Genomic DNA, 11,823 nt, shown 5'->3' on the forward strand with positions numbered 1-11,823 from the left:
TTTGGATAATTGCATCCTCCCCTCCCCTTTTTTTTTTGGCAGAAACAGGGATTGAAGTCAGGCCCTTGTGCTTGCCAGGGAAGCACTTATTCCACTAAACCATCTCCCCAACCCTCTCTCCCTCTTCTCCCTCTCCCCCCCTTCCCCTTTCTCCTTCCATCCTTCCTTCTAAAGTCAAGATCCTCAGCCCCTGACGTAACTCTTCCTGTCACCTTTTCACTTTTTAAAGTCGGTTACACAGACAAACGGGTTTCCTGGTAGCAGGTTCGCGCATGCGCACAGCGTGCTTTGCGCTCTGCGTCTCCCCTTGGCTGGGCTGCACTCTAGATCCGCAGTGTGCGGTTCAGTGTGTGCGCTCTGCGTCCCCATCATCCTCGCTTACACCCTTTCCTCCCCTCGCGCCCTCTCTTTGATTACCAGCTCCTGTCTCCAGATCCCACACTGCAGGGAAAAGCGCCGCACTTGCCCCCCTGACCCTGGATTATTTTCTCAGCGCCATGGCCTCCAGATCCGCGAGGCTCTGGGTTACATGGAAGAAGAGGAAGAGCCTCTGGCGCCCTCCGGCCGACTCGCCCAGGCCTCCACTGTGTAGCCCTTTGCAGGAGGCCCGTGGTGAGGGCAAGAGCACCCGGCATGCTGGCCCAGGGGGGTTGGCACTGTGCTGCTCCCGGTGACTCCCTTATATGTCAGATTATTTCAGAACCAGAGAGATTCCCAAAAGAGCATGTGAAGAATGAGAGAAATCCTTCCGAAGCTAGGCTGTCACGCACCAATGAGCAGCAGGGTGCTGTCTTTTCCACGTGTACTGCCCTTTGTATTTCTGTATTTCAAGCAGGCTCTCAGGGCTGGCGAAACAGCTCAGTGAATTAAAGCGCCTGCAAGGAGGCGCAGGGGCTGGGGTTTCAATCCCTGGGCCTGCAGTGCCGCTCGGTGCTAAGACATTAATTGAGACTGGGCATGGTGGCCCGTGCCTGTAATCCGAGCTCTTGGGAGTCTGTAAACAGGGGGATCACTACTAGTTGCATCTAGTAGTGAGACCCTGAACACCCTGTGGACGCTTACCTGAAATACAAAAACAAACAAACAAAAAACCTCTCATTGAAAGTTGCCCAGGCTGGACTTGAACTTGCAATCTTCTGCCTCAGCCTCCAAGTCCTAGGATGACAGTCCTGCACTGCCTGGCCTGCATTTTCTCTTTGCTTTGCTTTGCCTTTCTTTCTTTCTTGTTCCATCCTTCTTTCCTTCCTTCTCCCTTTCTTTTTGTCTTTTTTTTTAAATTATTTTTTAAAATTATTTATTTATTTGGTACAGAGTCTCCATATGCAGTTGAGACTCCTAGTGATCTTCCTGTCTCAGCCTCCCCAGAGCTGGGATTACAGGCATGTGCCACCGAGATTGGTTTCAGTGCCGGCACAGTGCACCCAGGGTTCCAGGGCCAGCACAGCATGCATGCTATACTGGGAACTGAACCTTGGTCCTTGCTCTTTCCAGGCAGGTACTTAGACCGCTGAACTATCTTCTCAGCCTTTTTTTTTTTTTTTTTTTTTTTTTTTTTTTTTCTTTTTGAGACAAGTTCTAGCTATTCCATTCAGGCTGGCCTTGAGCTCACACCGTAGCCCAGGCTGGTCCAGAGCACACGACAATCCTGCTGCCTTAGCCTGCCCGGTGCTGATATCTAGACTTGCGCCAACATGCCTGCTTTGTGTCTGTCTTTTTCATTGTATTATAAATGCTATTTTATAATTTTTGAAGATAGTCATTGCATAGTCACTAGGATGTTGCTATGTTTGGGGGACCCTAGACCCCCCCAATTCCAGCATGTGAGGTCTACCAACATTGTTTTTGTTGTATTACTTTGCTCAGAAAACTTCAGAATTTGTCCTGTCATCTGTGCCTGGAATCCAAGGCTCTCCGGACTCCGCTGTAGGTCTGGGGTGAGCTCGCTCGGCCTGTGAGGGGTCCCAGTGTAGACAGATGGGTTCTAGGCCCCAAGCTCCCTGCGGAGTATACATCCATGTGCTTGCTTCGGCAGCACATCCCTGTCGCAGGCGCAGGCAGCCGAGGTGACTTGTGAAGAGCTGGTGGTGTGCCAATAAAACTTTATCAACAGAAACAAGCAGTGGGCCAGGCCAGCCAAGCCCTGTGGAGTTCACCTTCCTCCCCTTCTCTAGTATTTCTTATCGGCAGCCTCAGGCCCAAGTCACGGGGAGGAGTTTGTACTGGAGTCAGGTCCTGACTGTGCTCTTTCTGGCTGTGACCCTCAGCTGCTTACTGTCTTCCTTGGTGATTCAATGTTGTCATTCCTAAGAAGCAAATGATAATGATGTGTTGTGATAATTAAATATATATTCAGGTTTTTGCTCAGTTTTTTTCTTTCATAAAAACTGAATAAAGCTGGGCACAGAGGCCTATGCTTGGCAGGAGGCTGAGGCAGGAGGATCTCAAGTTTGAGCCCTGGCAGCCCAGGCAACTTAACCACATAGCAAGACCCAGTCTCAAAATAAATAGTAGAAAGGAGCCCAGCCAGATAGCTCAGCAGACTGAAGTGCCTGCTTAGGCAGAGTGCAGCGGCCGGCCCTGGCCTGCCATTCCTCCCTGGCCCCCCAGGCACCCTGAGATAGTGACTGAGACTGGGTGTGGTGGCGTGCATCTGTAATCCCAGCGCTTGGGAGGCTGAAAACAGGCAAATCACTAAAGTCTGATCTGTGTAATGAGACCGTGTAGACCCTGTACTAAATTTAAAAAAAATAATAATAACAATAATAGAAAGGGGGATGGAGCGCAGGGCAAAAGCCCTAAGCTTAATCTTCAGTACCAAAAAAAAAAAAAAAGGGAAATGACCTCCATGTGTTTGGACAACTAAATGAATAAATATGTTTATACTTACCAAAAATGAATGGAAATATGTTATAATAGAATATATATATGATTGTTAATATACAAACCACTACCTATGTTCAGAAAGTATTATTTTTACTCTGTTGTTGGAATGATTTGTTTAAATACAGTCAGACACCACGTAGCTGCTTCACATGGCGGCCCCTGCGTGTGAAGGTCCTGTTCCCCGCAGTGTGGGTGTGGAGCAGGCTACCCTGCGTGCCTTTACACAGGGGTACGAGGTCCTGGCAGTGGGGAAGTCATCTGAGATCCCACTTCTCGGGATGGATTTCTGCCGCTAGCCTGCCATGACCGTAGCCTCCCCTTATATTAGTTAGCTAGTGCTGTGTAACAAATCAGTACAAACTCAGTGTCTAGAACAGCGCCACATGCGTGTGGCTCACAGCCAGGGGCAGGTGTCATCGGGCTGGGGCCCTCTCTGCTCCACGCTGTTGTGGTGAGGGAGAGAGCCACTCCCCAGGCCCCGGGTCTTGTGTGGCTGCTGGTGGAGGTTGTACCATTTTCCTGTCTCGGTTTCCTCCATCAGAACACGCAGCTGGGTAGGCAGCTGTGACAAAGTCACAGTCCTGTGGTGTGTGATGCTGGAGTGACAGTGCCTTGTGCAGCCCCGTCCTCTTCACCCCAGAGCAGCACCCCCCTGTGACCTCCAAGAATCCGCTGTGTTGGCAGCTGCCTGGGAATGCTCTTGACCTTGTGACAGACAATAGTGTCATTAATCTTTTCTGTGGAAGGGGACGGGACTGGAACCCAGGGTATCCTGCATGCTAGGCAAGTGCTCATGGCTGAGCCACACTGCAGCCCTTTTTATTATGTGTTGAGCCAGGGTCTTGCTGAGTTGCCCAGACTGGGCTTGAACTTGGCAGCCCTCCTGCCTCAGCCCCCAGAACAGCTGGAGTCGCCAGCCTGTGCCATGTGCCTGGTATCTTCCTCTTTTTGGTAACCAGTCTCCCTTTGGGATGAGATGATATCTCAGCTGATGTTGCTTTGCATGTCCTTGATAATTCCAACTGCTGAATTACTTTTTGTAGGGCCAACAGTATAGCTCAGCGGACTAAGGGCTTGCTTAGGTAAGCACAGGGACCAGGGTTCGATCCCTGGCTCCGCATGCATGCCAGCCCCACCCTCAGGCGCACTGAGCCTGTGATGGAGTCTGGGCGTGGTGGCGCATGCCTGTAATCCCAGCGCTAGGGAAGCAGAAATCAGGAGGATCACTACAAGTCTGGGCCATGTAGTGAGACCCTGCACACACAAAAAAAGAAATTACTTTTTGTGATTTTTTTTTTCCCCCAAGTACTGGGGATTGAATTTGCTCTTGCCAGGCAGGCACTTATGCCGCTGAGCTATCTCCCTGGCCTTTTTATTTTATTTTATTTGAGACAGGGTCTCTCTATGTAGTTCAGGTTGGCCTCGTGCCAGTCTTCCTACCTCAGCCTCCCAAGTGTCAGGATTACAGGCGTGTGCCACCGCGCCCAGCTTGTTGAACATTTTATTAGCCATTTCATAGATTTTTTTAAAAAAATGTAGTTGATAAAGGGTCTCACTATGCAGCTCAGACTTGTAGGGATCCTCCTGTTTCAGCCTCCCCAGCACTGGGATTACAGACATGCACCGCCATACCTGGTCTTATGCACTTGCCAGACAGGTGCTTAGACCGGTGAGCTCTCTCTGCAGCCCTTCATAGAGAGGGCTGGGGATATAGCTCAGTGGCACATGCAGGGTCTGGAATTCAATTCCCAGCACATGTGTGCAGGTGGGCGCACACACACACACACACACACACACACACACACACACACCATAGATCTTCTGTGGAGAAAGGTTTCTTCTGGTCTCTTCTCCATTGCTTAAGTCCGGTTCTTTCTTTTCTTTTCTCCCTACCAAGTTGTGCTTCTCAGTGTCCCCTTTGTCCTGGGCTTCAGGAGTGGCTGCCTCAGGCTTTCGCTGTGTCGGGGTTTGTGTTTGTGCTCAGTGTATAATCCTTGCATTAGCTTGCTCATCCCAGCCCCCGGCACTGCTGGGAACAGACTGTGACAGCTGAGTCTCCACAGGCCAGGCCACGCCATAACTGGCTTTCAAAACCATAGGTGTGATTCTAATGTCTCATGGTAGTATCTGTTTGTTTGTTTATCCATTGAGGTAGGGTCTAGGTCTGTTGGCTTAAGTCGGGCGTGGTGGCTGAGGCAAGGAGGATCATTGTGAGTTCGAGATCAGCCTGGGCTACCCATGAGCTCAGGGCCAGCCTGAGCTGCATAGCAGGACCCTGTCTCACAAAGACAAAAAAAGAAAAAGAAGAAGAAAGCAGCATATGCCAACTTTTCTGTCTCTATTCACCTTCCCCCACCCACCTCACAAACATTTTTAGAACTTCCCGCCCCCCCCTTGCGCCTCAGCTCCCCAGGGTCCTTGCTGGGGGAGGGGACTGTAGCCAGTGTCCCCTCTTCACCTCTAAGACCTTCCCACCCTGTCTGAGACCCCTCAGTTGCAGCTGTCAAGGTTGGCAGATTCCCTTGGGGGAGCGCACAGTGCAGGGCTCAGGCGGCAGAGGTATGTCCAGGTGCTGGGCAGGGGACATGATGCCACCTCCCAGCTGCCTTGTGCCCTTCCCCTCCCAGCCCTCTGTCCTTCTGTGGGTGACCAGGGCCCTGGTCGCCAGGGCTTTGCTCTCCCTGACAGCGCTGAGTCAGACCTGGGTCCAGGGCAGAGAGCACTGCTGGGGACAGAGCCGGGAATGGTGTGTGACACAGGCATGACAGGCGTTCGGCTATGGCAGCTCCGTGTCCTGTCTACACTACACCCCATGATGCCTGCTGGGGCCCAACCTGGATGGGTCACGTTGCTTGGGGCTGAGGTCTGAGGTGACTGAGCACAAGGAGGGGGCCATCGGAAGGGGACCTGGGACTCATGGAGCCAGCTCTGCCTGACCTTTGTGGGGGACAAGAGCTGTCCTTGCCCTCAAGGAGCCCTGCTAAGCGTCAGCCAGCAGCAAGCCCAAGGGGACCTTGAGTGACCAGGGCCACGTTGCGAGGGGGCAGGGTGCTCAGTTGCTAGGTGACATTAGAAGGTTCCGGAAGGACAGGACGGGCAGGTTAGGACTCAGAAATCCAGTGTTCCTGGTCTGCTGAAGCCTACTGTGCTAAACCCTTCCCTGCTCCAGAGAGCAGACCACATCCCGAGGGGCTGGCAGTGTGACCAGGGGACCTGGCTGCCTGGCCTGAGCCCTTTGTCCCTCCCCATACCCACTCATGTGGGTATCACTGTGGGCAGTGCCGTAGGACCTCAGCAGACCAGGTAATCCCAGACTCCAGTCCCCAGATTTCCTGGCTCTGGTGGGGACACAGCACAGACCCCCAGGTTGGGAACTGAGAGCGTAGTTGCCTTTTCCCCCAGTCTGGCGATGCTTAAGGGCGTGAAGTCTACCGAACTTTATCGGAAGCCATGTGAAAATCACTGACAGAGCAGCCTGGGGGTGTCCCTTGAACAGGGGTGACAGAGGTCTTTTCACTTTCCTTATTCATAACGACTGGTGACACAGCTGAAGTCAGAGCCGCACCGGTGTCCTCAGCCAAGCACTTTCTCGTGTAGTGCCTCCCGGGACCCCAGTGCCTCGGGCTTTTCCTGTAGCCCTGGGATTCAGGAGGACCCCTGTAATCATCGGTCACCTCTCTGTCCTTGTGTGCATCCGTGAACCATGGTGGTGAGCAGAGCCCATGAGATCCCAGTGCCAGGGCTCTCGCTGCCTGGTGACACTGGACTCGGGTCCATGTGGCGGTCACAGAAAGTTCTCTTTGGGGAGCATGGTGGTCACGTTTATCCTATGAGCTGCTGAATTACACACTTTGGAAGGGTGAAGGATAGCCAGATGCTGATGCAGGCCTGTCCCAGCTGTCTGGGAGGTGAGGCAAGAGGATCACAAGTTCAAGCCCATCCTGGGCGTCTTAGCAAGACTTGGTCTCAAAAGGTAAAAAGGGCTGGAAAAGAAGCTCTTTGCCAAGACCTAGCTTCCGTCTGCTACCACTGCAGCAATGTCTGCCACCTGTGCACGGCCCCCTGGAGGCTTGGGGCCGCTTGTCCCCACCTGCCCCTCTGTCCCGACCCACGGATCCCACCACCAGGCAGACCTCGCTCTGGCATCCCAGAATCCTTGGGCTTCCTTTCTTCTCTTGAGAGGCCCCTGCCGCTTCTTCCATTGCCCCTTGGGTGCTCCGGGGTTTGTGACAGGACCAGAGGCTGGCAGCGTCTCTGGCGGAGCTGAGTGAAGGTCGTTGAGGACGGTGAGCACCAGCTGGCACAACTTGCAGCCTGGCTGTGTCTTAGGCCCCAGGGATGAAGCCACTGGACACGGCCACCCACACTCTATGCTTGGCCCAGATGGTTTGGGCTGAGCAAACCCGGGGCTCTGCAGTGGCCACTGTGGGCTCAAGGACGGCCCAGCCTGGAGCGCAGGTGGGAGACAGACCGGAAAATGGCCCCAAAGGCCCAGACGCTCCTGCCAAGGGTCAGAGCTGCCAGAAGGCAGAGACAAGCCTGGAGGGCACAGAGGGGCACACAGGATGGTCAAGCCCAGGCGGGAGCGGCGCTCGGCCAGGACAGCCAGGACGGGAGCAGGGCTGTGACGCCTGCTGCGGTATGGAGAGACTTGGAGGACAGCGTGCTCAGTAAGAGACCCAGACACAGAGGACACCCGGCCTGGGCTCTGCGGACAGGAAGTGCCCAAACAGCGACTCTAGGGACAGGAAGTGGCCTCGTGGGAGGGCACCATCGAGGGCTGGCTCCTGGGGTCAGAGCGGTGTTGGGTGTGCTCTGCGCTGCCTTAGTGGTAACCACTACTGGAGCTAGAACCTTCCACCAGCCAGTGAACTCTGTCCTTGTCGTTGATTTTTGCAGCCCTGGGGAAGGAACACGGACTTCTCACTGAGCCCCAGGGCCCCCCTTTTCACTTTTTGTTTTGGGACAAGGTCTTCCTAAGTTGCACAGACTGACCTTGAATGTGGATCCCCCTGCTTCAGCCTCCCAGCTAGCTGGGATGACGGGTGAGCTGCCACTCCTGGCTGAGTTGTGTACTGCAAATGGGTATGACGTGAACACTTTCTATAGGGTTCTCCCAGACAAAAATAACCCTTAGCATTCAGCCCGTATACTCAGTGTGACAGATGGGCCTCTCTCCCTTTCCTGGGTTGGATATTAGCACATAGTTTTATAAAGTGCTGCTGGTAGGGAAACTGGGCAGAAGGTGCTGGATCCCTCCATACTATCTTTGCATCTGTGAGTTGTAATCACTTCAAATCCCAGCACCCGGGAGGCTGAGGCAGGAGGATCACTGCACGTTTGAGGCCAGCCTGGGCTACATAGTGAATTCAAAGCTAGCTAGAACTACATATTGAGGCCTGTCTCAAAAAAGAGAGAGAGGACCGGCCAAATAGCTGAGCGGATTAAAGAGCCTGCAACAGGCACAGGGGCCAGCGATTCAATCCCCGGGGTGTTCTGAGATGGGAATTGAGACTGGACATGGTGGTGCGCACCTGTAATCCCAGCTCTGGGACTCCATGAGTCTGATCTAGTAGTGAGATCCTGAACACCCTGTAGACCCTTTCCTAAAATACAAAAGAGAAGAAAAGAAAAAAAGGGCATGGTGGTGCGCGCCTGTAATCCCAGCTTTTGGGAGGCTGTAAACAGATGGATCACTACCAGTCCAATCTAGTAGTGAGTCTCTGAACGCCCTGTAGACCCTTCCCTAAAATACAAAAAGAAAGAAAGAAAGAAAAATGATAAAAAAAATAAAATAAAAAAATAAAAAAAAGAAAGGAAAATGACACTGAGAAGCTAATGGAAAATGTAGAGAGGATTGCAAATAAAAACAAAAAAACTTTTAACAGTGTAACAATGCTGATTTGTAAATATTTGCATATGAATAATAATGAATAATAAACAATAACAATTCAAAAAAAAGAAAGGAAAAGAAAAAGCAGAGTTACACATAGCCAGTTCCTATAAGATAGAGACAGTCTTGGCCTCCAGCAGCTCCATAGGGATGCTGCTCCAGCCCTTTCATCATGCATCCCCGGTGGCAATTACGGACAGGGTCCTTTCTTTGTCCTCAGAGAGACAACAGCGCCAGTTCCAAGAGGACAGTCCTAGTTGAGCTAATTGTGCAAGACCCGCTTCAGACATTTCTGCAGCTCGGGCGCCACCTGCAGTTGACAGTGTGTATTTCACCTAATTAGTTGGAGTTCACAGAAAGCCGGCCAGCATTTAAAAGAACAAAAACAAAACTTTAACTTTTTAAATTAAAACTATTTTTTGCCATCCTGGGGAATTACCTCAGGGCCTTCCACTGAGCTCCAGCCCCAGCCCGTTTGTTCATTTGGAGATAAGGTCTCACTAAGTCACTAAGTTGCCCAGGCTGGGTTTGAACTTGCAATCCTCCTGCCTCAGCCTCCCAGAACGTTGGGATCATCATGCCTGGCTATGAACTTTTCTTTCTTTTTTTCTGTTTTTGTTTTCAGTGAACCAAAATTTTTGTTCATTCATTTCTTGCGTTTGAGATGACGTCCTTGGCTTGCGATTCTTTGCCACCGTCCTTAGCCAGCACTTTACGGGGTTTTCCCTCACCGTGAATTTTAAAGAGGTCTACGAATGTCCCTAATTTCTTGTTGTCATCGACTTAATAAGGTTGATCTGCGCTCAGCACGAAGGGCCTCCCCGACTGCATACACGCGCCGCTCGCAGCCAGACGCCAGCAGGAGGTGGGCGTGGCGCGGTGTGGAGGCAGCGGGCGGCCTTCAGCCCCTCCCGGAAGGCAGGAGCCGCCCGCCCGGGACGCCCCCAGCAGCGGTGCCTTCCTCCGCCGGCCGTGAGTTACCGGTGAAGCCGGTGAAGCCGAATCTTGAGCACACCCGCGCCAAACTCTTCTTTTAAGGTGCTGGGGATGGAACCCAGGGCTTCCAAGCGCTAGTGAAGTGCTCACCACTGAACCACACCGCCAGCCCTACAGTGAGCCTTTTTTTTCCTCTACAATGAGTTGGTTTTTGTTTTTGTCTGGGGGATTGAACTCAGTACCTTGCTCCTTTAGGCGGGCACTTACGCCACTGAGCTATCTCCCTGGCCTCATCAAATGAGTTTTGCATTTCAGCATCATTTTATGTTTTCATGAGAGTTACAGGGACCAGCTGAGGATTCCCTCCAGCGTAGCCGGGTGTCCTATAGCAGGAGTCCTCAACCCTTTTGGCATCAGAGATCAGTTTTCTGTGAGATGCTTTCCCACACGTGGGGAGGGGTGGGAGGCAGGTGCGTGCGTGTGCGTGTGCGTGCGTGTGTGTGCGTGCCTGCGTGTGTGTGTGTGTGTGTGTGTGTGTGTGTGTGTGTGTGTGATGGTCTCGCGCATGCGCAGTTCATGGTGGGTTTGCTCCTCTGTGTTAGGGCCTTGCTGTTAGTGCAGGAGGTGGCAGCGCTTGGCGGTGACAGGGATGGAAAGCTGGGGTTGGCTGGAAGCCGAGGCAGCCTTGATTCTGCTCACCTCTTGCTTTGCGGCCCCGCTAGAGACCACGTAAAACTTTTCAACCTGCGTGTGTCTAACCCTGGTTTGCAATTAAACCAGCGTTATGGCTTTGGAGCAGAACACCTGGAACCGAAGTGCTGTTCTTGTTCTGTCGTATCTGAAGCCAGAACTAAGTTTGTGAACAGGAAAGGTTTTATGGGGCTCAGCAGTCTAAGCGCCTACCTGGCAAGTGCAAGTTCCCGAGCTCGATCCCTGCTACCAGAGGCTCAGACAGGAGGACTGAAAGTTGGAGCCCAGTCTCCATGACAGCAGCCTAACAAGACCCTGTCAACACTGCACAAGCCCTGGCTTCAGTCCCTAGTTCCACGCAAGAAATAAGTCACCTCCTTCCATCCTTAGGAAAGGCCAGCGAGGCTGGGTGTGGCCCTGGCTGGGTGAGAAGGGTCCAGATTGGGCCACGCGGCCCCTCCACACCCCTGCTGTCTTCCCGGGGTGCTGAGCTGGGGACAGTTTTCCATGGGCCCTGTCCTATTTCCTGAGCTCTGGCACCAAATTCCCAGCCTCCTTCCTCACCCAGCCCTGCTCTGGCTACCTCACCTCACCAGCTCAGGCCTGCAAACCAAGGGCTCCCCCTATTGTAACTAGTGGTTCTCAGCCCTCCCCAACTCAAGCCTCCAGTGACTTCTTGTCACATATGGGGTCGCTGGGGAGGGAGGGGTGATCGTGCCCCCAGGGGATGCTGAGCCATGCCCAGGGACACTTGTGGCTGTCACGTGGGGGCCCTTGGCATGGGCACCTAGCCCAGGGGTTGGGGACATTAAGCGTGAATTCTTGGGGGTGTCAGGGTCCCAGAGCCCTATATAGTGATCTTCTAGGGTCCAGGGTCCAGTGCATGGGTGTCCCCATGGCTGTAGGTAAGTAGCAAAGATGCAAGGGCCACTAGGAGCCTGGGTGGGCGGGACTTGCAGAGTGCTCCCCCAGGGTACCCCAGTTGGTGGCTTGGACACCGCGGGTCCAGGGAACTGACTGGGCCTCTTCCGCTTTTTTTTTTTTTTTTTTTTTTTGTGGTGCCAGGGATCTACTTTTTTTTATGTATTTGGTACAGGGTCTCACTAAGCAGCTCAGGCTCCTAGTGATCCTCCTGTTTTCAGCTTCCCCAGCGCTGGGATTACAGGCGTGCGCCACCATGCCCTGACTTAATTATTTCTTTTTAAATATTTTATTTAATTGCTTGCTTGGTGCCCAGCACATGCCCGAGGCTCTGGAGCCCACATGCATGCACTACTGGGCATCGAATCCAGGTCCTTGCACTCCCAGCCCCCCACTTTCTCTTGAAGTCCTGACTGCTAACTGAAGGTCTTTCACTAGCAGTGACCATCATGTGACCGGCGACCCTTGGTTCCAGTAGACTTTCTTTTTTTTTTATATAT

At 52.7% G+C, this 11,823-nt stretch overlaps 1 protein-coding gene across 2 annotated transcripts in view; it reads left to right on the top strand.

The window, feature by feature from the left end:
• Window positions 1-11,823, top strand: part of Gng7 (G protein subunit gamma 7) — a 115,686-nt gene that overhangs the window by 24,167 nt on the left and 79,696 nt on the right. The window lies entirely within an intron of this gene.

The sequence above is a fragment of the Octodon degus genome, unplaced genomic scaffold, assembly GCF_000260255.1.
Source record: "Octodon degus isolate 3935 unplaced genomic scaffold, OctDeg1.0 scaffold00050, whole genome shotgun sequence".
NCBI classification, from domain to species: domain Eukaryota; kingdom Metazoa; phylum Chordata; class Mammalia; order Rodentia; family Octodontidae; genus Octodon; species Octodon degus.